Source organism: Sorex fumeus, unplaced genomic scaffold (assembly GCF_029834395.1).
Source record: "Sorex fumeus unplaced genomic scaffold, SorFum_2.1 ptg000072l, whole genome shotgun sequence".
NCBI classification, from domain to species: domain Eukaryota; kingdom Metazoa; phylum Chordata; class Mammalia; order Eulipotyphla; family Soricidae; genus Sorex; species Sorex fumeus.
Window position 1 is genome coordinate 11844076 of NW_026606129.1, and position 22655 is coordinate 11866730.

At 62.6% G+C, this 22655-nt stretch overlaps 1 protein-coding gene across 3 annotated transcripts in view; it reads right to left on the reverse strand.

Moving 5' to 3' along the window:
• Nucleotides 1-22168, reverse strand: part of FBLN2 (fibulin 2) — a 59311-nt gene extending 37143 nt beyond the window's left edge. For 2 of the 3 annotated variants that reach the window (XM_056129360.1, XM_056129358.1), the window contains exon 1: nt 21146-21238. The gene's annotated coding sequence lies outside the window, so the exon portion shown is untranslated. Of the gene's footprint in view, nt 1-21145; nt 21239-22124 lie in introns of those variants that run through there. The other variant, XM_056129359.1, reaches the window with a different exon arrangement.
• Nucleotides 22169-22655: the final 487 nt, after the last annotated feature.

A 22655-nucleotide genomic window follows, 5' to 3' on the forward strand; every position in this document is an offset into this window, starting at 1 on the left:
TAACACATGCACATACACATGCAAACACATGCGCATACATGCACACACGCACATGCACGCACACGCACACAAATCTCCATGTACACATACGCACACACACATACGCATACACACATGCACACATACACACTCTTACACTCACACATAACACATGCACACACATCCCCATACACACACATGCACAGAACACATGCACATACACACATGCACACCCCCATGTACATACACACATGCACACACATGCACATACACATAACATATGCACATACATGCGCATACACACATACACACGTACACACACACAGGTTCAGCCACACGCCCTCATCCTCACAGGCTAGAAGACAGACAGACTACGGGGCTGGAGCCTCTTGGTCCCCAAGCCTGCCGGGATGTCCCCTGCCTCCAGGTCACAACAAGACACTCCCTGCTGCTCAGACATCACGCCCACCCCCCCCCCCCCCACGCAGTGGCCAGCAGGGTCCAGGGCAGGGTGTGGCTGATCCCAGCTATCACGCCATGTGTCCCGTCCGGGGCTGCGCCCTCTCCAGACTGGCCCCTCGCCCTCCACAGCCACGGTGGTGGCCTGGCTCCCCCAAACGCATGGATCCCCCACCCCTACTGCCCCCAAAAGCTGCAGCTCAACGACAGCCAATCGTCCATGGCGCAGGCTGCCAGAGGAGGCCCAGCAGAGGCCCGCAGCCCCGAGCGCCCACACAGCCCCCAGGTGCCGGCTAGCCAATATCCCTCCAACGAACGTGCTTCTGAGGGTGCAGCAGGTCCTGCCGATCTCCTCGGCTGCCTCTGCGAGGGTGCAGTCCCCCCAAACCCCCCCGGCACACGCAGGCGCACACTCGTCCTGCCCTTCCCAGCGTCACCTCTGCCCTTTCTCTGCAATGCCAGGGGAGCGGGTGTGGGCACCATCAGCCCCAACACACCGTGTGCCCGTTTCCCAGTGGCACCGGGCAGGGCCTGGGGGCTGCCCAGTCCTCCCCACGCCAAGCGGCTCCTCTTCCTGTCCTCCACCCCCACCTGTCCCCTGTCCCCAGCTCCCACTGAAACGCCGTTAAGCTGGCAGCCCATCCCGGTGCCTTGAACACAGACAACCAGGGTTCAATCCTCGGCACCCCAGATGGCCCCCCAACCACACCAGGAGTGATCCCTGAGCACCGCCATGGGTGGCCCCAAACCAAAGCAGGAAAAGAAAGGCCCGCGTGCCTCCCCTAGCCTGCGAGGTCGCTGTGGTTCTCGGTCTCAGCAGGGGTGACGGCCCGTCTGCCAGGTCTCCGAGGAACAGGAGAGACGGCGCAGGACAGAGCAACAGCTGCTCTCTGTGGCCACTGGGCACTGCCCACCGCTGGCTGGCTGTGCAGAGGCCAGTAAGCACGGCCGAACTGGACAAAGCCCAGCGCCGGGCCGGGGGTCACAGAGGGATACGGGCTGAGTGCCAGGCCCGCAGGAAACGGGGCTGGGTGCTGGACAGGGAGCCCGGGCCAACGGGCGGCTCCGTGCCAAGGAGCCTCGAGGAAATTCAGGGCCCCCGTCCAACAGTCCGACCCCACGGCGCGTCCCCAGGGGGGCGGCCAGTCCTGGGCCCAGAGTGCTGACGTCCAGGCAGTGCTGGGCAGAATGAAGGCATAAAAGGACAGAAACAGGGTCAGGAAGCGCAGGGGTGTGGCCCATGTCGGCTAAGCCCGGCTTCTCGGAGAAAAGGGGGCCTGTATATGGCGGAGACAGCCCTGCGAGGAACGGGGTGCAGAGAGCGCCCCATCCCGGAGGTGGGACTCAGGTGCCAAGGGCTTGCGGAGGGAGGCATGGACTGGGCACGGGCAAGGGCAGCTGGGCAGGGCTCTGCGCCGAGGTCCAACCTGGGCTCTGCACGACGGGGCACCCCGGTGTTGGCGGCTGGCTGTGCAGAAACCGAGAAAGCGGGGTTGGGGGAGGGGGACAGGTGACAGGCAGTGGTGAAAAATGGGAGAGCCCATGGCTTGGAGGCCAGCCACAGGTGCTGGGGGAAAAGGCAGCTCAGATAGAGAAGGGAGCACCAAGTAAAGGGTGTTGGGAGGATTCTCCCAGGATGGGAGAAGCATGCTGAGAGTAGACCATAGACCAAACATGATTGCCACTCAATGCCTCTTTTGCAAACCACAACACCCAACAGGAGAGAAAGAACAGAGGGGAATGCCCTGCCACAGAGGCAGGGTGGGATGAGGGGGGTGGGGGAGAGGGATACTGGGTCCCGTGGTGGTGGGAAATGGCCACTGGTGGAGGGATGGGTACTCGATCGTTGTATAACTGAAACCCAAGCACAAAAATGTGTAAGTCCACAACTGTACCTTTTGGTGTTCCACTAATAAAAATTTTTTTAAAAATGGGAGGGCGCGTGAGGGTGCCCATTAGCCCGGGGGAACCTGGCACTTTTACCGGGCATCCCCAGATAAGAAGCAAGCGTCCAGGGGTGCCGGAAAACCGTTTCCCTATCTCAGAGTGTCTGTGTTCCGCGCTAGGACGGCTTTATCGGAGCCTGCATCCACAGCGGACACGGCTCAGCCCTGCCAGCACCTCTGCCAGCAGTACCTTCCTGGTGGTCCCCAGGCCGGGCCCCACCTGGACTCAGAGAGCGTTCGGGTACCTGCTGTGGGCTGCCACTTGGCCTGACAGAGGTCTGTCGGGAGGCTGGAGAGGGGCACAGGTGCAAATCGTCAGCATCCAACTCCTGGAGCAGGAGGAGGATGAGGGCAGTGGGTGTGTGGGCGGAGCCGGGGGTGGCTACGTCTGGACACGGACCCCAAACTACGCTCCCCACCCACTGTGCAGTCAGGACTCCCCGGCCCAGAGGTCGGTGGGCACTGCAGGAGAGAGCAACTCCGGAGCAGGTGGGGTACTGGCCGGGCATGTCACTGATCTTCTAGGTTTGACCCCTGGTACTACTCACGTTCCCTCAGGCAGTGACAGAAGTGGTCCCTGAACACAGAGGCGAGGGGAAGCCCTGAGCACCACCAGGTTTGCCTCCCACTCCTTAAAAAAAAAAAAAAAGAAAAGAAAAGAAAAGAAAGTAGCACTGTCCTCCCGTTATTCATCAATTTGCTCGAGTGGGCACCAGTAACGTCTCCATTGTGAGACTTGTTACTGCTTTTGGCATATCGATTACACCACAGGGAGCTTGACAGGATCTGCCGGCCGGTAGGATACTCTCAGTAGCTTGCTGGGCTCTCCGAGAGGGGCACAGGAATCGAACCCGGGTCGGGCGCGTGCAAGGCAAACGCCCTACCCGCTGTGCTGTCGCTCCAGCCGCGGTAGTAAAAGCATATTTAGCCCCTACATTCACAGCCACGACGTCCGCCTGAACCCAGCCCTGCACCAGCCCTCACGGGCATCAGGGAGAACAGGAGAAGCAAAGAAAAAACCGCGGTGGGCAAGCTCCCACAGAGACGGGCAGGACGTCGGCCAGTGGCCGCCGGAGCCCAGAGACGCTGTGGGACCAGGGGAACCCACAGAGGTCTGTCGGGGGACCAAGTCCAGAGCAGGTGGAGCAGGGGCCGGGGTGGAGGGTGGATGGGGCATTGATGTCTCCGAGTCTGGAACACAGACTCACTCTGGAGAGGCCCGTGTGCCGTCTCTGCCACGCGGTGAATGCATCTGAGGCCACTGAGCTACGTGGCCACACGTGGTCACGATGGCCGGTTTTGTGGGGTGCATCCTGGGCCCCCAAACGATGCTGAGACACAAATGTGCCCGCACAGCCCAAAGTGAAGAATCAGCAGCTCCCCGCGGGGACGGGAGAGGAAGCGAAAGCAGCTCCCGGGCTGGGCCCAGGCCGAAAGGGAAATGAGCAGGTGGCCGGCGTTTCCCCGGCCAGATGAGAGGAAACGGTCGAGTTCCTCAGGGAAAATAAACGTGTTCTTGGCACACAAGGGCGGGCGGCGCTGGGCCAGGGTCGAGCTCACCCTGCGGACTGGGCAGAGCTGACGGGGGTGGGAGGCTCTCAGTTTATGGGCTCCAGGGAGGGGGTCATTTGGGCCCACTCGGGCTCCAGGCCTCCCCCACCACCTAGAACATTCCAGTTCAGGATGGTCTGGTGAGTTGCTTCTTGTTTTGTATGTGTGTGGTGGCGGGGAGGGTCTGAGCAGACTATTATCGCGAACTTTGACCACAGTATTTTTTTTGTTTGCTTTCTGGGTCTCGCCCGGTGATGCACAGGGGTGAATCCTGGTTCATGCACTCAGGAATCTCTCCTGGCGGTGCTCGGGGGACCCTATGGGATGCCGGGAATCGAACCTGGGTCGGCCACATGCAAGGCAAACGCCCTCCCCACTGTGCTATCACTCCAGCCCCAAAACAGCAGTTTTCTTGAGCATTCCCAGACTCGAGAACTAAATGACCCAACAAGTCCTGGTCAATCTACAGCCTGCGTGGGGACAGCGGGAAAACCTGGTAGGTGCCCTTCGGGGTCCCAACCAGGTGCAGGGACGATCTGGGTCGCCTGGCCAGGGCACATTCCTTCTGTTGAGGGCGATTCAAGGGTCACCTACTGCTGCTTGTCCTACCCGAGGCACGACGGGGCACGAACAAGACTGACCACAAACAAGGCTGACCACGAACAGGCCTCATGTGGCCAACGTCACGGAGGAGAGGGCCAGACGCCAATACACAGAAAGTGCTCTAGGCAGCATGAAGACTGGCAGGAGTGATCAGAGCTGGTCTCACCCAGGGTGGGGCAGGGGGTGTCCTTTCCTCTGCGGAGTGTAAGAAATGTGGTGGGCATGCCAGAAAGTGGGGGGGTGGCACCCCGAGGGCATCATGTGCAAATGTCCTGTGGCAGGTTGCGGACTGGCACACTTGGCTGACATGCACAGGGCAGAGAGGAGAGCAGAGAACAGGAAGGGCACAGCTGAAGAGGGGAGATGGGGAGTAAGATGTGAAGCTGGGGTGCCAGACTCAGCTTGGGGGGAGCTGGAGGAGTTCGGGGAGGCAGGAGTACACGGCTTGAGCCCCACCCACACAATCCCAGCAAAAAAGAATGTTTCAAGAGACAGATCAGCCCTCCCTCGGTCCTGAGCTGCACCCCAGGAAGCCCAGCCAAGCTGGGGGCCGCTGTTCCCAGTGGGCCTGCAGGAAGATCCGCAGGTACGGACTACTGAAAACAGGAAGGCCACACGCGCAAGGCAGAGCGGGAGGCCACGCCAGAAGGCTTCCCCCCTGACAGGCGGGGGTGCAGGCCGCAGAGACAGTGTCGTGAGGAGGGCACTTGCCTGGCACGCGGCCAACCCGGGTTCAATTCCCAGAATCCCGTATGGTGTCCGGAGCCCCATCAGGATGATCCCTGAGCACAGAGCCAGGAGTAAACCCTGAGCACTGTTGGGTGTGGTTCAAAAAGCAAAAAATGATAACAGGGGCTGGAGCGATAGCACAGCTGGTAGGGCGTTTGCCTTGCACGTGGCCGACCCGGGTTCGATTCCCAGTATCCATATGATCCCCTGAGTACCACCAGAGGAACTCCTGAGTGCAGAGCCAGGAGTAACCCCTGTGCATCGCCGGGTGTGACCCAAAAAGCAAAAAATAAATAAATAAATAATAAAAATTTAAAAATTTTTAAAAATTAAAAAATAAAGATAACAGACAAGGCGGGTACCTGGGAGGAGAAGTAGAGGCTGGTTTGTTCACGGCCTCGGGCGGGCCCCCGAGGGTCTGTCCAAGGGGGCACTCACCCTGAGACACTCCTCGCTCTGGGCTTCTCCACCCTCCGAGCCCAGGCATCCACGCCGGCCATCCAGGGAGAAGGAAATGGGGGCCAGGGAGGTGCTGGCCAGAGCGGCAGGAGGGAGGGGCAGGACGGAAAAGTTGCCGCCAATTAGCCAGAAAGACAACGAGCAATCACGCGCGGCTTCCGGCTGCACGCGCTGTTTCCCTCCCCTCCTCCTCCTCCTGGTCCATGGAATCCGGTGCGAGCAGCCAAGTGTGGCCATGGAGGAGGGGGCCCCAGGGCTGTGTGTGTGTGTGCGCGCGCATGCGTGTGCGCGCGCGTGTGTATGTGTATGCATGTGTGCATGTGTGCGCATGTGTGCATGTGTGTATGCGTGTGTGCATGTATGTGCGTATATGTGTGTGCGTGCATGTGTGTGTGCACGTGCATGTGTGTGCGTGTATGTGTGTGCATGTGTGCACGTGCATGTGTGTGTGGGTGTGCATGTGAGTGCGTGTGTGTGCGTGTATGTGCGTATGTGTGCATGTGTTCGCGCGCGTGTGTGCATGTGTGCATGTGTGCACGTGTGTATGTGTGTGTGCGTGTGTGCACGTGCGTGTGTGTATGTTATGTGAGTGTGCATGTATGTGTGCGTGTGTGTGTGCGCGCGCACGTGTGTGTGTGTCGGGGGGCCTGAGAGAGCAGGTGCAGGCTGGGGTAGCCAGGGGAGACCAGGCGTGCAGACGGGACAGTCGGGGTCCCCAAGGTGGACGGGGGCGTGGAGCGGCTGGGTGCAGAGTCTGGGCTGCACACAGACGTAGGTGGCAGCAGAGGGGGTGCCAGCGCCCCGTGACCTCACATGCTCGCTCCCCCCCACCCCCCGGATTTCGGTGGGGTGAGCTCATGCGAGCCGCAGGGAAACTCATCTTCCCAGAGGGGCCGAAAGGCCTCTCTCCCGTCTCCTCCCTAAGCAGGGGCGGGGAAGGAGACAAAGAGCTTCTCCCTCCCACCCCAGGTCGGCTGACCCGTGTCCATCACGGCTAATCTCATTAGCCACGTGGGCAGGTGAAACACGAGCGAGATGAATGTCCGCGACTGCTAATCAGCCTCTGAGAAAAGCAAATGTTGCCTTTGGCACCGGCGACAGCTGATCTTTTCCTTCTCCTCGAGCCGCTGCTCCGGAAAGAGGAAACGGGGCCAGGGCGGAGCAGTGAGAAATGGGGCTGCCGGCAGCCAAGGCTGAGCTCAGCGCTCCCCCACCTGGACGCCCCAGCCCGCGCCCAGATCAACCGCGCCCTGATCTCCACCCGCTTACTAGCGCCTGTCTTCCACCGCTCGCTTCCCGGCTCGGGGCTGGCTATTCCCACCGACTCCAGGAGAACCGGGGAGGCGCGGCTGAGCCACCCCTCTCTAGAGAAGAGGGGCTCATGAGAAGTGCTCCGAGGGCCTGAGCTGTGGTCCCACTGTGTGCTCAGGGCCGCACACTCAGGCAGCGTCTCACTCTTCTCGAAGCAACGCCTCACTCAGGAACGAACTCGGGGCCAGTGGGAGCCCTCGAGACCCTGGTCAGACTAGATCTGGGCAAAAGGCCTCTTGGTGCTGTGGTTCATGAGAGGAGTTAACGCCGAAGGTGCCAGACCACATCTTGTCCTCAGGTAGAGACTGAGGCGGAAGCGAACTCAAAGAAAGAACGACGATGAAGGGAAGGAAGGCGAGAGACAGGAACAGTGATGGTTTTGAGCACCTGGACCCAGGCGTGCCTGACGCTAAATGAAAAGTTGACCTCTGCGATGACTTAAACCCATTTTGCTTAAGCTAACAAGGACCGGGTTTTCTGCCACTTGCAACAGAGTCTTTAAACATACCTGAGGAAAAGCTGTTGCAAAACATACCTGAGGAAAAGCTGAGCCCCTTAAAATAACAATTTTAAGGGGCTCACAGTGTCACCAGAGACTCACTGGTTGGATAAGTTGAAACTCCTAGGGAGGCAGACAAAGCCTTTGACCAGGCTGGAGCAGTAGCACAGCAGGGAGGGCACCTGCCTTGGATGCGGCCGACCAGGGTTCGATCCTCGACATCCCCCATAGGGTCCCCTGAGCACTGCCAAGAGTGATTCCAGCGTGCAGAGCCAGGAGGAACCCCTGAGCACCCTCGGGTGTGGCCTCACAAACAAACAGAGCCTCTGACCATGCAGGCCCCGCCTTCCCCCACCCCCTCCGCCCATCTTTCCAGAATCCGCTCCCTCTGCTGCCCGCTACACTCCTCGTTCTTGCTGACCCCAAAGCCTCAAGCTCCAATCCGCCAGCTCGCTCACAACGCTGTCCCCACCCAGGGTGCCCTCCCTCCTCAGTCCCTGCCCACAAATCCTACTCCCCACTCTAAGGTCAGGTCCCAAGATTGGTGTGTGGATGTGTGGGTGATGGAGTGGATGGACGGGTGGGTGGGCTGAGAGTAGATGGATTTATGAGTGGGTGAGAGGATGAATGAATGCGTGGAAATGGAGGGAAAATGGATAGCACTGCACTGCACTGTCTTCCCGTTGTTCATCGATTTGCTTGAGTGGGCCCAGTAATGTCTCCATTATGAGACTTGCTGTTACTGTGTTTGGCATATGGAATACGGCACAGGGAGCTTGCAGGCTTTGCTGTGCAGACAAGATACTCTCGGTAGCTTGCTGGGCTCTCCGAGAGGGGCGGAAGAATCGAACCTGGCTCGGTTGGAACGGCCACTTACAAGACAAATGCTTTACCACTGTGCTATCACTCCAGACCGGAAAAATGGATAACGATGGACGGATAAGTGGATGGATGGATGGATTAATGGGATGATGGATGGATGAATGGATGGACGGACGGATGATGGATGAATAGATGGACAGATGGATAGATGAATGGAATGATGGCTGGCTGGCTGGACGAATGGGTGATGGATAGATGGAATGATGGATGAATGGATGGACGGATGGATAAACGGATGATGGATGGATGAATGAATGGAATGATGGATGGGTGGATAGATGGAGAGACTGGATGGATGAATATGGATGGCTGGATGAAGAGATGAACAGATGGGTGGATGGATATGGATAGATGGATGGATAGACGGATGGATATAGATGACAGATAAGTGGATATGGATGGGTAGGCGGATGGGCGGATAGACGGATGGGAGAAGGATGGACAGACAGCAGATTCAGGATACACAGATGAGAAAGTGGATTTAGCAGATCGGCAAGTGGATGGAAAGGCAGAGAGAAGGCCAGGGAGAGTGGGATCCCATGCCACTGGTGGGCACACGGCTAAGTGGGGCCTGGGCAGAGAGGAGCGAGGCCGCATAATGAGGAGCAGCCGACCAAGAAACGTCGTGGGTGGGCGGTGGGGGCAGGGGGAGCCCTGAAGAGACAGGGAGCCGACGGAGGCCGGGCAGAGAGGAAAACGGGCTGATGGCGGTGTGTCTTGGCAAGGGAGTTCATGGCTAGAGAACGGCAAGGGTTGGGTAGAAAATAGATCAGCAGACGAGGAGACACATGGACGGCAGACTGGCCCGTGGAGAGGTGGCCAGTCCAGCGAGGAGGGTGATCTTGACCATCACTGCCCAGGAAAATGGAGAACAATGGACCGGCCCGTCAGACCACTGCTGGGCTGCAGGGAGCAGGAGGAGAGTATGGGCCCTGCAGTGAGATGGGCCGGCCTGCCCCAAGCCAGCAAACGGGCCTCTGGCCAGAGCCGACCAGAGCCTCCAGCTCCTGCGTTTCCTCTGCCGGCTCAGAGAGGGGCAGTGGGCTGGGTCCGCAGCAAACCGGGCACGAAGCGTGCACAGCACCCACGGCAGTGGGCCCGACGCGAACAAAGCCCCGCGAGGCCAAGGAAAGAAAAGGACCCCTCCTCTTGCCCAGGAGGCTGGAGGAACCCTGATATCAAAAGCAGACGCCAACGAGGCCCGGCGAGCCAAGAGCGGGCCGGCTTCATTTACAAATCCAACTGCCAAGCCCTAAATAAAACAGAAAATTGAATCCAGAGGCAGTTCCAGGGATAATAATCCACGGAACCCCAGTAGGCTTACCTCGGGAATGTGAGGACAGTTCAATATTTAAAACTCGGGGCGAGAGCGAGGGAGACGCGCCGAGGCGCGGAGGGCAGGCCTGGAATGTTTGAAGACGCCAGTTCAGTCCCAGGCAACGCCTGGGCCCTGAAGCGTCTCCAGGTACAGTCCGGTGGTTCCTGAGAGATGCTGGGGATAAACCCTGGTGGCCCCGGAGCACACCACACCTCTGAGCTCACATCCTGGGCCATAAGGCCTGTGTCAGGGCTGACAGGGCCAGGCCAGAGGCCCCGAGAAAGAGACTCAGCGCACATGACCTGTGGGAACTTGTGCAGGACCCGGCAGGGGACGTCAAAGACACCACAGCATGACTGAGAGCTGTGGCGGGGGGGGGGGGGGGGGGGAGCACTTCCTGGCCCTAGTGGCAGATCATGGGCCTTCGAAGCGAGTCCTTGGATTCGAACCCCAGATTGTAAAAAAAAAGAGGGAGGATGGTCAACTAGGTTCCCCGGGAAGGGTACCCCTACCTAGCAGATGCTCTTCCCCTCCCAGAATAATCTGGCCACTGGGAGCCTTGGGGTCTCCCTCAGGAGCACAGGTGAATTTGGGCTTGGTGGCGGGTCATGGGAGATGAGACCTGACACCTCCCACTTTTCTGGAGCTGAGTCCAGACACTAGGGGACCCGCCTCTGCTGAAAAAGTGAACAGAGACAAACTACTCTGGGGGGAAAGGAGGACCCCCCTCTCTCAGAGAAGCCTGGATTAGGTTTCACCCAACTGTGGCCTCAGAAAATCTTTCTTCTTTTGGCCCAGGTATGTGTGAGATGAGGGGTGGAGTTGTGTGTGAGGTATGTATGTGAACTGTGTGTGTGAGGTGAGGTTTATAAGGTGAGGTGTGTGTGTGTGCTTGTGAGGTGTGTGAGGTAAGGTGGGTGGGTGTGCAAGTTTTGTGAGGTAGGTGTGTGTATGTGTGAGGTGTGCGTGAGGTGTGTGAGGTGTGTATTAGGTGTGTGAGGTGCAGTGTGTGAGTTGAGGTGTGAGGTGTGTATGAGGAGTGTGAGGTGAGATGTGTGTGCATGTGAGGTGCTTATGAGGTGTGTGAGGTGAGGTGGGTGTGCGTGTGAGGTATGAGGTGTGTGAGGTGAGGTGTGTGCGCATATGAGGTGTATATGAGGTGTGTGAGGTGTGTGTACAAATGAGGTGTGAGATTTAAGGTGTGTGCGTGTGAGGTATGAGGTATGTGAGGTGTGAGGTGTGTGCACGAGTTGTGTGAGGTGAGGTGTGTGATCTGGATACAGGTGTGTGAGTTGAGGTGTGTGAGCACGTGAGGTATATGAGGTGAGGTGTGTAAGCATGTGAGGAGTGTGAGCGGGTGAGGTGTGTGAATTGTGTGTGTGCGTGTGAGGTGTGTGAGGTGAGATGTGTGAGGTGAGGTGTGTGAGCATGTGAGGTGTGTGAGGTGAGGTGTGTGAGTGGGTGAAGTGTGTGAGGTGAGGTGTGTGAGCGTGTGAGGTGTGTGAGCGGGTGAAGTGTGTGAGGTGAGGTGTGTGAGCGTGTGAGGTGTGTGAGCGGGTGAGGTGTGTGAGCGGGTGAGGTGTGTGAGGTGAGGTGTGTGAGCGTGTGAGGTGTGTGAAGTGAGGTATGTGTGCGTGTGAGGTGTATGAGGTGAGATGTGTGAGGTGAGGTATGTGAGCATGTGAGGTGTGTGAGGTGAGGTGTGTGTATGTGAGGTGAGGTGTGTGAGCGTGTGAGGTGTGTGAGCGGGTGAGGTGTATGAGGTGAGGTGTGTGAGCGTGTGAGGTGTGTGAGTGGGTGAAGTGTGTGAGGTGAGGTGTGTGAGCATGTGAGGTGTGTGAGGTGAGGTGTGTGAGAGTGAGGTGAGGTGTGTGAGCGGGTGACCTGTGTGAGCGGGTGAGGTGTGTGAGGTGAGGTGTGTGAGTTGGGTGAGGTGAGGTGTGTGAGCGTGTGAAGTATGTGAGGTGAGGTGTGTGTGTGTGTGTGTGTGTGTGTGTGTGTGTGTGAGGTGTGTATAAGTTACAGGAGGCGAGGTCCCCTCCATCATCAGGCCCACAGAGGGCCCTGCCACCTCTGTGCTCAGACCTCCGATGGGCGTGCTCTGCTCTGCCAGCTCTAGTCCCTATCCCCCCCAACCCCAGCAGAAAAGTTGTTTATCCTGCCGCCGCCTTGCCCCCAAGCACAGAAGGTGCCCGTCCCCTCTGGAGCTGACCCCTGCCCTGACGCATCTGCTACCGTCCCTCAACCTGGACTGTGCCCACGGCAGGGCAGAGAGGGGGTGACGAGTGGCACCAACACCGAGGACTCCCTGGGGGACACCTGTGCCTGCGTCCCCTGGCAGGGGTGTGACCGAGTCTGGGATCCTGCTGAGATCCTGCAATAACCAACGGGGCAAAGGCCCCTGCTCGCCACCAGCACCCAGAGCCTTGGACCCCGCACTCCAGAACTCTGTCAGCTGAGTTCTAGGACTAGGCACAGGCAGAGGGAGAGAGAGAGAGAGAGAGAGAGAGAGAGAGAGAGAGAGAGAGAGAGAGAGAGAGAGAGAGAGAGAGAGAGAGAAGGAGAGAGGGAGAGGGAGAGGGAGAGAGAGAGGGAGAGAGAGAAGGAGAGAGGGAAAAGGAGAGAGAGAGGGAGAGAGAGGGAAAGAGGGAGGTAGGGAGGGAGAAAGAGAGAAAGGGAGAGAGAGAGGGAGAGAGGGAGGAGAGAGAGGAGAGAGGGAGAAAGAGAGAAAGGGAGAGAGTGGGAGGTAGGGAGGAGGGAGAGAAAGGGAGGGGTGAGAGAGGGAGAGAAGGAGGTAGAAAGAGAGAAAGAGAGAGAGGGAGAGAGGGAGGGAGGAGAGAGAGGAGATAGGGAGGTAGGGAGGGAGAAAGAGAGAAAGGGAGAGAGAGAGGGAGAGAGAAGGGGAGGAAGAGAGGGAGAAGGAGAGAGAGAGAGAGAGAGAGAGAGAGAGAGAGTAGCCGTGCCGAGCGCCAGGGGGGAGGGGGGGAGGGTAGACAGACAGACGGACGGACGGACAGGGATGGAAAGCAGACCCAGGTGAGGCAGACGTGGGGCTGGTCCCGGAGCCGCCGAGCGTCTGGCAGGAGGGAGGGGCCCTGCGTGGGGGGACTGGAGAAAGCCGCTCCCTGGGCCACTGCTGTGCCAGGGCCCCGTGGGTTGGCACGGCCTGAAACTGAGGAATTTCCGGGGGCTGCCAACGGGGCGGCCAGTGTGCAGTGAACAGTGGGCCCGGCTTGGGCCGCGGCGGAGTGGTCCGTCTCCTGTACCCTTGGCCGTCAGCTGCCGGTGCAGGGGGCAGAGTCACCCGTGAGCAGACCCCAGGGGGCCGGGCACCACCACCAGGCCTGGAGGCCAGGAAGGCCCGGCACTCGCTGGCAGGCGGCCGACGCCGGCACGTGTTCCCCATTAGCGGCTCTTGGCTCCAGCGACTCCGCCTCCCTCCCAGGTCCTCACGCGTCTGCCCACGGCTGGGCTCCCCCGTGCCACGCCCACTCTTCTTCCCTTGGCCGACTCCTCTTCATCCCTCGAAACCCTGCTCCTCATGCCCTCCCTGGGAAACCTCCTCTTGGCGCTTCAGCTACCCTCTTCTGACCACCCAGCCTTCTGGACCCGGAGCCTCCCGAGTCTTTAGCACAAATCCGCAGACTAGGCACGGAGCCCCGGTGGCGCCTGGGTCAGGGCCGGGCAAGAGCCGCGGCCACCCTTGCGGGAACACACTCAGGTCTCTGCTGGGGGCAATGGGCGTGAGACGCAGAAGAATGCGAGCAGGTGGCTTGCGTCAAGGAGAAGCCGGGCAGCCTCTGGGGGCTTCTCAGCCCCCATCCGGATTAGGGAATTCCAGTTTTCCTCTGGGAAACCTCCCCACGCGGTGACACAGGCCACGGCTGACCAGGGAGATGCCTCCGTCCCCGCAGTCAGGAGTGTCACAGAACCCCGTCACACAAAAACCACCCACGGTCGCCAGAAAGTAGGGGCTCCGTGGCCCCAGGACTGCGGCTCCCTGAGGCCACAGGGCAGAGCCAGCCTGCAAAGACGACCATGGGACAGACGCAGACACGGGGTGTCTGCCAAGCCCCTGGATGCAGCCACACCTGCAGCCAACCCCATCCGTGTTGGTTCTGTGACCTTCGTGGTTTCCTAAGGCCTGTCACAGAAACAGTCCGAACAGCTATGAGGATACAGAAACATATGTCGTGGCTGACTTGTCTTGGGGAACTCCAGCGTGCGGGGTTAGAAGGCCCGGTCAGTCATTCTGACAACGCCCGGCCAAGGTGACGCTGGCCACTCCCCACGGGGCCCCACGTGGCCATCTGACCCACATTGGACCCATCAGAGCTGGTCGCTGGGAGCCTGAACTGAAACTAGCAGAGGATGAAGAGGGTGGTCGGAGGGAGCTGGGGGGCTGGCGGCGGGGGGATGGGGGAGGTGGGGGTCACCTTGACGTCACTCTGAGAATCAATCCCACTCCCAAGGGAGAGGAGAGGCCAAAGAAGGGGGGAGGGCGCGGGAGACCCTCACTGCAGCTTCCTGAGATCCCAACAATACGAGAACTCTGCTTCTCCCGAGGGTCCCCCAGACACAAAGAAGGCACATGGGGTGGGGCGGGGGGGACAGCGAGGAGGGAAGAAACCGATCGGGGTGGGGGGGCTCCCCCAGCTGTGGGTGGGCCCCAAAATCTCGGAATCCTGGAGGCAAGGAGGGTCGCCTCCAGTTCAGGCACCCAGAGGCGGACATGCATGCCCCAAGGGGCAGGGCATCTCAGGGACAGGAGGGACAGTCATGTGCGGTCACCTCCACACCCTCCGGCCTCTCAGCAACATCTCGCTGGAGCACTTCACATCTGAGACCGCTGCAGACCCCGTGTGGTCTGCCCCCCAGTGGGGCCCGGGCACAGGGCCCGATAGTTTACGAGGCTCTTCGCACAGAGACAGCCTTCAGTGACCACCTCCTTCACGGACACTGGTCAGGGCTCTGGCACAGACCCCAGGATGCGGAACCCCGCCTCACCAGCGCTTAAGCCACGCACCCCCTCCTAGGGCACCCTAAGAAGGGGTCCAGAGCTTGGCAGGGGCCGTGACCAGCCTGGGGAGCCCTTAGGGGGCCAGCTGGGATGGGAGGAGAGGCTCGGGGCCGGAAGAAGGGTCGGGCACAGTGGTGAGTAGCCGTCCCCGCCAAATTCCCTTCTGACCACTCGTGTCCCAGGAACCGTCCAGGGAGCTGCCGTGAGGACCCGCATCCGTCCCTGCCCCCCCAGAACCTTCCTTTCTAACCGGGGATCGGGGGGCAGAGGGTGGCGGGGATGAGACTCTCTGGTCAGGGCTGGGCTCGGGACAGACCTCGGTTTCTCCCCGCGACCGTGATCAAAGGTCCCCTTTGAAAAGCAGTTCACGGGGCAGGGAATCTGGCTCGTGGGATCGGGCGCGCCTGGCAGATAGGAGGCCTGGACCCACCCCAGCGCCCCGATAAATAAGGCGATTGAGTCTGTTGGAACAAACCCGACGAGGAATGTCCCGACTGCGGGCAGCGCCGGGGGGCAGGGAGAGATGGCGGGACGCACAGGAACAGGGCGGGCGGCCCAGCGCCACCTTATCAGTCAGGAAGTCAGCCAGGCCCACGGGCCAGCCCCAGGTGGGCACCCACCCCGCTCGCGTGGGCACAAAGCCAGGAACCCGTAATCAGGCACCGGCAGCTGCCAGGGGCCCCCGCAAGTCACTGACGCCATGGAAACACGGGGAGCAGAGCAGAGCCACGGCCGAGGGCAGCCAGGCCACCAGCCCTCATAGGCTCACCGCAACCCCCAGAGCTGGCACCCCCAGGCAGAGGGAGGGGGCCTGGGGGGCGTGGGGCCGGAGGCTTCCTGCTCTGGGCACTGTCAGGAAGCCTGTCCTCTGAGCTGCCCGGGGGGGCCTGGCTGGCTTCCCCTCACCCCTGCAGCCACAGGCTTGCTCCCTGGGGTGGGGGGCGGCAGGGCACAGACGCTGAGCAGGACCTGGGCCCCCCCTGCCCAGGGGCTCCGTGGCCCCAGAGGGGCAGTGTGAGACCCTGACGCCGAGGGTTGGGCCAGGGACAAGCAGCTGAGGTGGCCACACCCCCTGTCCCCATGTATGCAACACGCTTCTCCCGTGCTTCAGGCCCCCCAGGCCCCCCCCGCCAGGACTGTGCAAACAATAGGGCCCCCCACTGGGAGATGGCCTGAGGCCAATGGTCTGCCTGACACCCAAGCACACACGCACACGCACACACACACACGTACACCCATGAATACATGCATGCACCCACACACACAGGCATGCACACACACTGCTCACTAACCCTTCGACACACACACACACACACTTGCACACATATGCACAAACATGCACACACACATGTGCACACATGCACATATACACTGAGATACACGTGAGCACCCACACGCACACACACGCACAAGCACACCTGGCTCACGGACCTCTCCACACACCTACACGCATGCACACGTATATGCACACGCGTGGTGCTCATCAGTCCCCCACCCGGCCTCAGGACCCCATCACTGCCTCCACGCCGTCAACTTGGGGGCTGGGGAAAGTGGCTGGCAGACACAGCGGGAAACTGCATCTGCTCCCAGCAGAGCCCTGGGTGAGGTCACTGCAGCTGCAGCGCAGATCACCACTGCCCACAGGGCAGGGCACAAAGGACCCGCCCCACGCTGCCCCGTCCCCCCAGCCGCCCTGTCCCCCAGCCGCCCGTTTCCATCCACAGGGACAATGATGCAAAGAGACGTGTGGCCCAGCTCTGCGGGACCCTGGAGTGACCGAGCAGTGACCTGCAACGGGCGGGACTGTCTGGGCAGGGCTTCTCTGCCTCCTTTGCGCTGTGATGCTGCCGCCCAGCCTCAGTTTCCCCGACAGGCCTCCTGACTGCTGTCTTGCCCCCTCTCGGCCCACCCCCACACCTGGGTGACCAGACAGACCCTCCCCCCCACAGGTCTGGCCCATCCACCCCTATTCAGAAACACACCCGTGGTCCCTAAGGGCAGGATGTGATGGCCGCTAGAGGCAGGTCCAGGGCATCAGCCCAGCTGCCCCTCTACCTCCCCCCCAAGTCGCCTCTCCAAGGGACCCACACCGCCCCCCACCCCATACTGTCATCCCATTATCTTCAAATCTGTGTCACCCCCTCCAGGAAGCCATCCCTGATGACCCCCGGGCTGTGTGCCCTCCGCCAGGAGAGCTGTGAGCGGAGCGTTTCAGAGCTGCCTGCTTGCAGGTCAGTGGAGGCCCAGTGCAGCGAGGGCACCACAGGTGACCGGCTCAGCTGGACATGCCTCGGTGGGCAGCCCAGCTCACAGTGTCTGCTGGCCATGGGAGGGTGCGGGGAGCCCATCCCAGAGGTTTCTCACTGCTGGGTGCCTGATGTGTGCCGGGAGACCCCTGACCCCTGGTGCCTCCCCCAGCTGTGCCCCACCAGGTCTCCGGCCCTCTCGGAGAGGGAGCCCCCAGCGCTCTGCCCAGTGCTCCTGGAGTCCACCTCTGACCTAAGATGGGCCCCCCTTGCCTCTGGGGGCTCAGATGCCCCCCAGAAGTGGCGCTTTCTGGGCCCACCGTCCCCTGCCTTCCACACCCCACCTCTGGGGAGAGGGGACTCTGGAGGGGCACAGAAATCACAGAGGGGCACATCAGTCCTCAGGCCAAATCCCAGCCCCACCCAGCCCCTCCTTCCCTCCCACTCCACTTCCACCCAGAAGTCCCCACAGCCCCACCTGCAAGCCCAGCGGTCGGACCCCAACTGCCCCCACCTGGCTAGGAGGGCGAGGGGGACCAGGGCACCCGGCAGCCCCCAGCAATCAGGGGACCCCCGAAACTCACAGTCAGTCCCGGCCCCCTCCGTCCTCATCACCCACCTCCAGCACTGACCCCCAGCTGCCTCTCCCTGCTCCTGGCCCGGCCAGCCTCCCTCTGCTCTGCAGGCTCAGCCCAGATCAGGAAGGGGGCGTGTGTCCCCCTCAGGGGAGGGGTAGGCGACCCCCCCCCCCCAGCTCTGGGCCTGGCGGCCAATAAGGGACGATCTGCAGCAACGTGGATGGAGCCAGAGGGGACCGTGCTGTGTGGGGCCTGTCTGAAGGACAGGGACAGACCCAGGGGCCAGAGCCACTGGACAGAGGGGGAGGGCGCCTGCCTGGCACGCGGCCGACCTGGGTCCGATCCCAGGCATCCCATAGAGTCCCCCGAGCCCCGCCAGGATACCCGGCTAGGCATGACCCCGGAACGGAACCAAACGAAAGCGACAGAGGCAGTGAGTTCTCCTGAACGGGACCAGGCAGTGAGTAGCAGTGAAGCTGCGAAGGCAGCCCAGCGGGAACTGACACACACACCCGTGTGGGGGGAGTGGAGGGGGTCCTTGGGGGTCAGAGATGGGTCACGGGTGCTCGGGGTATGTCCACCAGGAGCCATTCCTAATAGCATCATAAGCCAGAAAATGCAAAACTCTTCCAAGGATGCTGCAGGTGAGAAAGGGTGGGTCTGCTGCATCCTTCCGGCGACTGGAGGGTGTCTATTTTACAGATGGGAAAACTGAGGCTCAGGCTCACTGGCCTGAAAGGAAGCTGAGCTGTGGGCAGCAGGCCCAGGGTGGGGATCTGGAGCTGTGCCCCAATGCCTGGACAGAGGGCTGGACTAACGGTGTCACAGTCACAGCAAGCCCCCAGGAAGAGCTAGGTCGGTCCAGCGGGGAACGCCCGCAGGAAGCGGGTGCGGAGAGGCAGGTGGGCGGGTCCCTGCTTGTGTCCGCTTGCCAAGCCCGGCACAGAAGGACCTTGTGGTGCCCATCGTGACCACAGTGGAAACTCGGGATCGCCCTGCGGGGTCGCAGCCAGGGGTGCCAACAGGATGGTCCCGCGTGTCTGAGGCCAGGCCGAGCCTCTCCACAGCCACGAGCTGCCCAGCTGCCGCTGGCCGCCACGGTGCCCACCCTGGCCGGAAGTCAGGAGCTGGGAAACGGTGGAGGGGAGCCCCAGGCCACTGCTGGGGGCCAGTGCCAGCTCCCGCAGAGCGTGTTAGCCACACCAACGCCAATGTCCATTTCCACTACACATGATGGAGCCCACGGGCCGTGCCACACGGGGCCTGGCTGGGCTCCCTGGAAGGGCCAGGCAAGGCTAACCACAGACCCCGTTTCCCGGCCACGTGCTCCCCAGAGCACCAGCCCAGCGCCCACTGCCACGGGCTCCTCATGTCCCCCACCATGCCAGCCCGGGGCTTTCACGGGCGGTCACCCCCCTGCGTGGGGCCTGGCAGGGGGCAGCCTCACAGCGACCGGGCAGCAGGCATTTCTGCCCCCACCCATCCCCCTGAGCGTGCTGCTGGGAGGGCGCTGACCACAGGGCTCAGAGCCCACGTTTCCTGGACGGAGGCTTTTCGGCCACTTCCAAACTCCCTGTCCTCCCCTGGCCTGCCCCTCGGCCTCTCCGGCCCCGGGCCACAGGGGTCTCTGCAGAGCTGCAGGCATGGGGTCACGCTCCAGCACAGAGACTGCAGGGCAGGAAGGGCAGTGTCCACGCCCACTGTCCGCTCCTCACCGGGCCCCCTCCAGGAAGGCCAGCCCGGGAGACCCCGCGTGTATCCCAGCAACTGTCTGGCAGAATGAGGCTGGTCGGCACAGCACAGCGCCTCCCGGCCTAGACAGGAACTGGGGTGGGGGCTCCCCAGGAGCTTCTTCCAAACAGCCTCCGGGGAGGCCCAGGACACCCCAACACCCTCCTCCATGGCAGGACCAAGGCTCAGGGGGAAAGCACCAGAGAGCACCCACTATGGAGAGGGGAAGACTGAGGCCCGCAGCACTCCACAGGAAGGAAGTCCTGCAGGCTGCCAGAGGCAGAGGCTGAGAGGCTTCGAAGCACCGAGAGGGTTGGACTCATCCATTCTGCTTCCTCCGGGGTCCGGGGCCACACCTTACAGGACACTTGGCTACACACACACACACACACACACACACAACAGAAGCACAAACCAGGGCCAGAGACACAGCACGCAGCAGGTGGCGGGACACTCGCCTTGCAGGTGACCCCAGGTTCAATTCCTCTGGGACCCCAAAGGGCTTCCCCAAGCCCCGTCACGAATAATCGCTGAGTGCAGAGCCGAGAGGCAGCCCTGAGCATCACTGGGTGTGGCCCCCAAACGAACAACAATGAAGAGCCTAAACAGAGTCACAGGAAGTAGCCGGGGGACAGTGAAGGACAGTCCCACCCCAATGCCACCCACAGAGCGGCCACCCAAGGAAGTGCGGGCCGGGGCATGGGGGCCCCCTGTCTCTGCCTGAGTCCCTGCTTGCAGGGCCGAGGTGAAGGCGGCATACACAGCCAGGCCCCGCGGGCAGGCCAACACGGAGTCCACCATCCCAGAGACCCCCGGTGTCAGCCTCCCCACTCTGCAGCCTGCAAAGATGGGGACTCTTGCCATCTGCACCAGGGGCCACAGTCCCGGTCACCCTCAGGAGCAGAGCTGGCCACCACCGCCGAGTGACCCGAGCGCATGACAGCATCCCCCGAGTCTCACTCCTGGGTCCCTGCAAAGGCCACGGCTTGGTCTGGGCGCCGTGACCGGCCTTCCGTGGCTCAGGGCGCCCCTGACGTCACATCCTCCAGCTCAGGGTTTCGGTGACAGATGGACAAATAGCTCGGTTGAAGGTTGAATGAAGCGGGTTGGGTCCCATCTGGCCCAGAGACACGGGCACTGTTTCCCCCGTGAGCAGGAGGGGTGGGAGGCCAGTCCACGGCGCTGGGCCACGAATCTGGCTCTGACATCCCTACTTCCTGCCCGTCCCCCCACCCCACCCACTGTGGAGAGCAGGCCAGCTGCCCCCCAGCCCCGAGCATACATGGTAGCGAGTGCGACCAGGGGGTGGGTGCAGGTGACCAGCCTGGTCACGGTGAAGCCGGCAATTCTGCAGCTCAGCCCATGCCCAGAGCAGGGCGGCCAGCCGAGGCCTCACGGGCCTGGAAGGAGCCGAGAGTGGGCAAGCTGGCTAGGTGGGGAGTGTGGAGCAGTGACTCTCCTGTCCCCTGGCAGGCGGCAGCCAGTGGCCGTTAGGAGGGGTCCTGGGCTACCCCATGTGCGGTTCTTTGGGAGAGGACAGAACCCTGGGCTGTCTGTGAACCTCTCCCGTGCGCAGATGCTGGCAGCTTCTTCAACCCCAACATCACAGCTACACGGCAGGGGCCCGACACCCCCTGCGGGGTAGTGGGGGTGGAGGTGGGGGGGCAGGGCGGGTAGGGGCTGGTGGGTCTGTGCCCCAGGAGACCCTGGATCCCACCACCCCTCACACTGGCCTGGCCCAGTCACCCACCCCAGGCAATGGTTCCTGGGCCTCCCTTCCTCCTGGCTGGACTGTCCACCCCCATATGCACAGGGAGGGAGGCAGAGCCCCTACCTTTATCCTTGGACACCCACTCCTGGCCAGGCCTTCCCTGGCTGGCCCTGGAAGGACCCCACGCAAGCAGCTCTGGGGACCGCGCAGAGGCCACGTCTGTTGTCCTGGGGCCTGTGGCAGTCCCTGCTCTGGCTCCCAACAGCCTGCCCAGCCCAGCCCAGCCCACAGCTGTCACCAGCTGAGACTGGGCTAGAACGTGTGACCACAGAGAGGCGGGCACCCCCCTTTGCCAGAGCGGCTGTGGAGGGGTGATGAAATGTGGGGGGGATGGGGGAGGCTGCACCCCGACTTCTTGGAGCAAATAGATTCAGGCCTCACCAGGGCAGGAGGGGCGCTGGGGGCTTGCAGGTCACTGGGGCTTGGAGGCCCAGTGCAGCGAGGGCGCCACAGGTGACCCGCTCGGCTGGACACGCTTCGGTGGGCACCCCGGCTCACAGACAAGTGTCTGAGGGGGGAGGGGCGTGGAAGCAGCACATGTGCCAGAATCATGAGCGTGCAAGGGATGGGAGCGAGGCGCCCCCCACTCGCGCGATGGGGGCGGGGGCTGAGGCTGGGGGGATGGTGGGTGGGGGTGCGCAGGCGGGACTGGGGGGATGCTGAGGACAAGGAGGTGGGGTGGGGTGGCTGCCAGCCCAAGCGCCCCGAGGCTGGGGCTGGGGACCCCGGGGCGCCGCGGGGTGCGGGTGGGGGTCGCGCGGCCGCGGAGGGCCTCGGTGGGCGGATGGGGGACGGGCCGCGGCCCCGCTCCCTGCCGGCCCGGGGTGGGGTCCCCGGCGGGCGCCGTGCGGGGCGCTCGGTGGCCTCCCGCAGCCGGGACGGGCGCAGCGGGGCCGCGGGGGGCCGGGGGCGTGGACACCCGCGGCGCGCGGGCGCTGCCCAGGGCCGCCGCCCCGTCGGGGCGTCCGAGCGCCCCGGGGCCCAGCGAGGGCGGCGCCGGCCCGGCAGGGGCACCCCGGGGCGGCCGGGGCCCCGCACTCACCGCGCTGCGCTCCGCGTCCGTCCGCGCGTCCGTCCGACCGTCGGCGCGTCCAGCCCGGCCGCCCCCGGCGGTGCGCGGCGCGGGGCGGGGCGGAGGCGCGGGGAGGGGCGCCCCCAACCCGGCCCCGGCCCCGGCCCCCTCCACTGCCTCCGCCCCGGGGCGGGGTCTCGGTCGAGCCCCGCGAACCCAGGCCCAGCCCGCCGCCAGCCCGCCCGCGGCTCGCGGGCCCCCGCCCGGACCCCTGCCCGCGCCCCGTCCCCTCTCGGCGCCCGGACCCCTGCCCGCGCCCGGACCCCCTGCCCGCGCCCCGTCCCCTCTCGGCGCCCGGACCCCTGCCCGCGCCCGGACCCCTCCCAGCGCCCGGACCCCTCCCCGCGCCCGGACTCCGTTCCCGAACCCCTGCCCGCGCCCCGACCCCTCCCCCGCTCCAGGACCCGGTTCCCGGACCCCTCCCCGCGCCAGGACCTCGTTCCCGGACCCCTCCCAGCGCCAGGAGCCCGTTCCGGGACCCCTGCCCGCGCCCCACCCCTA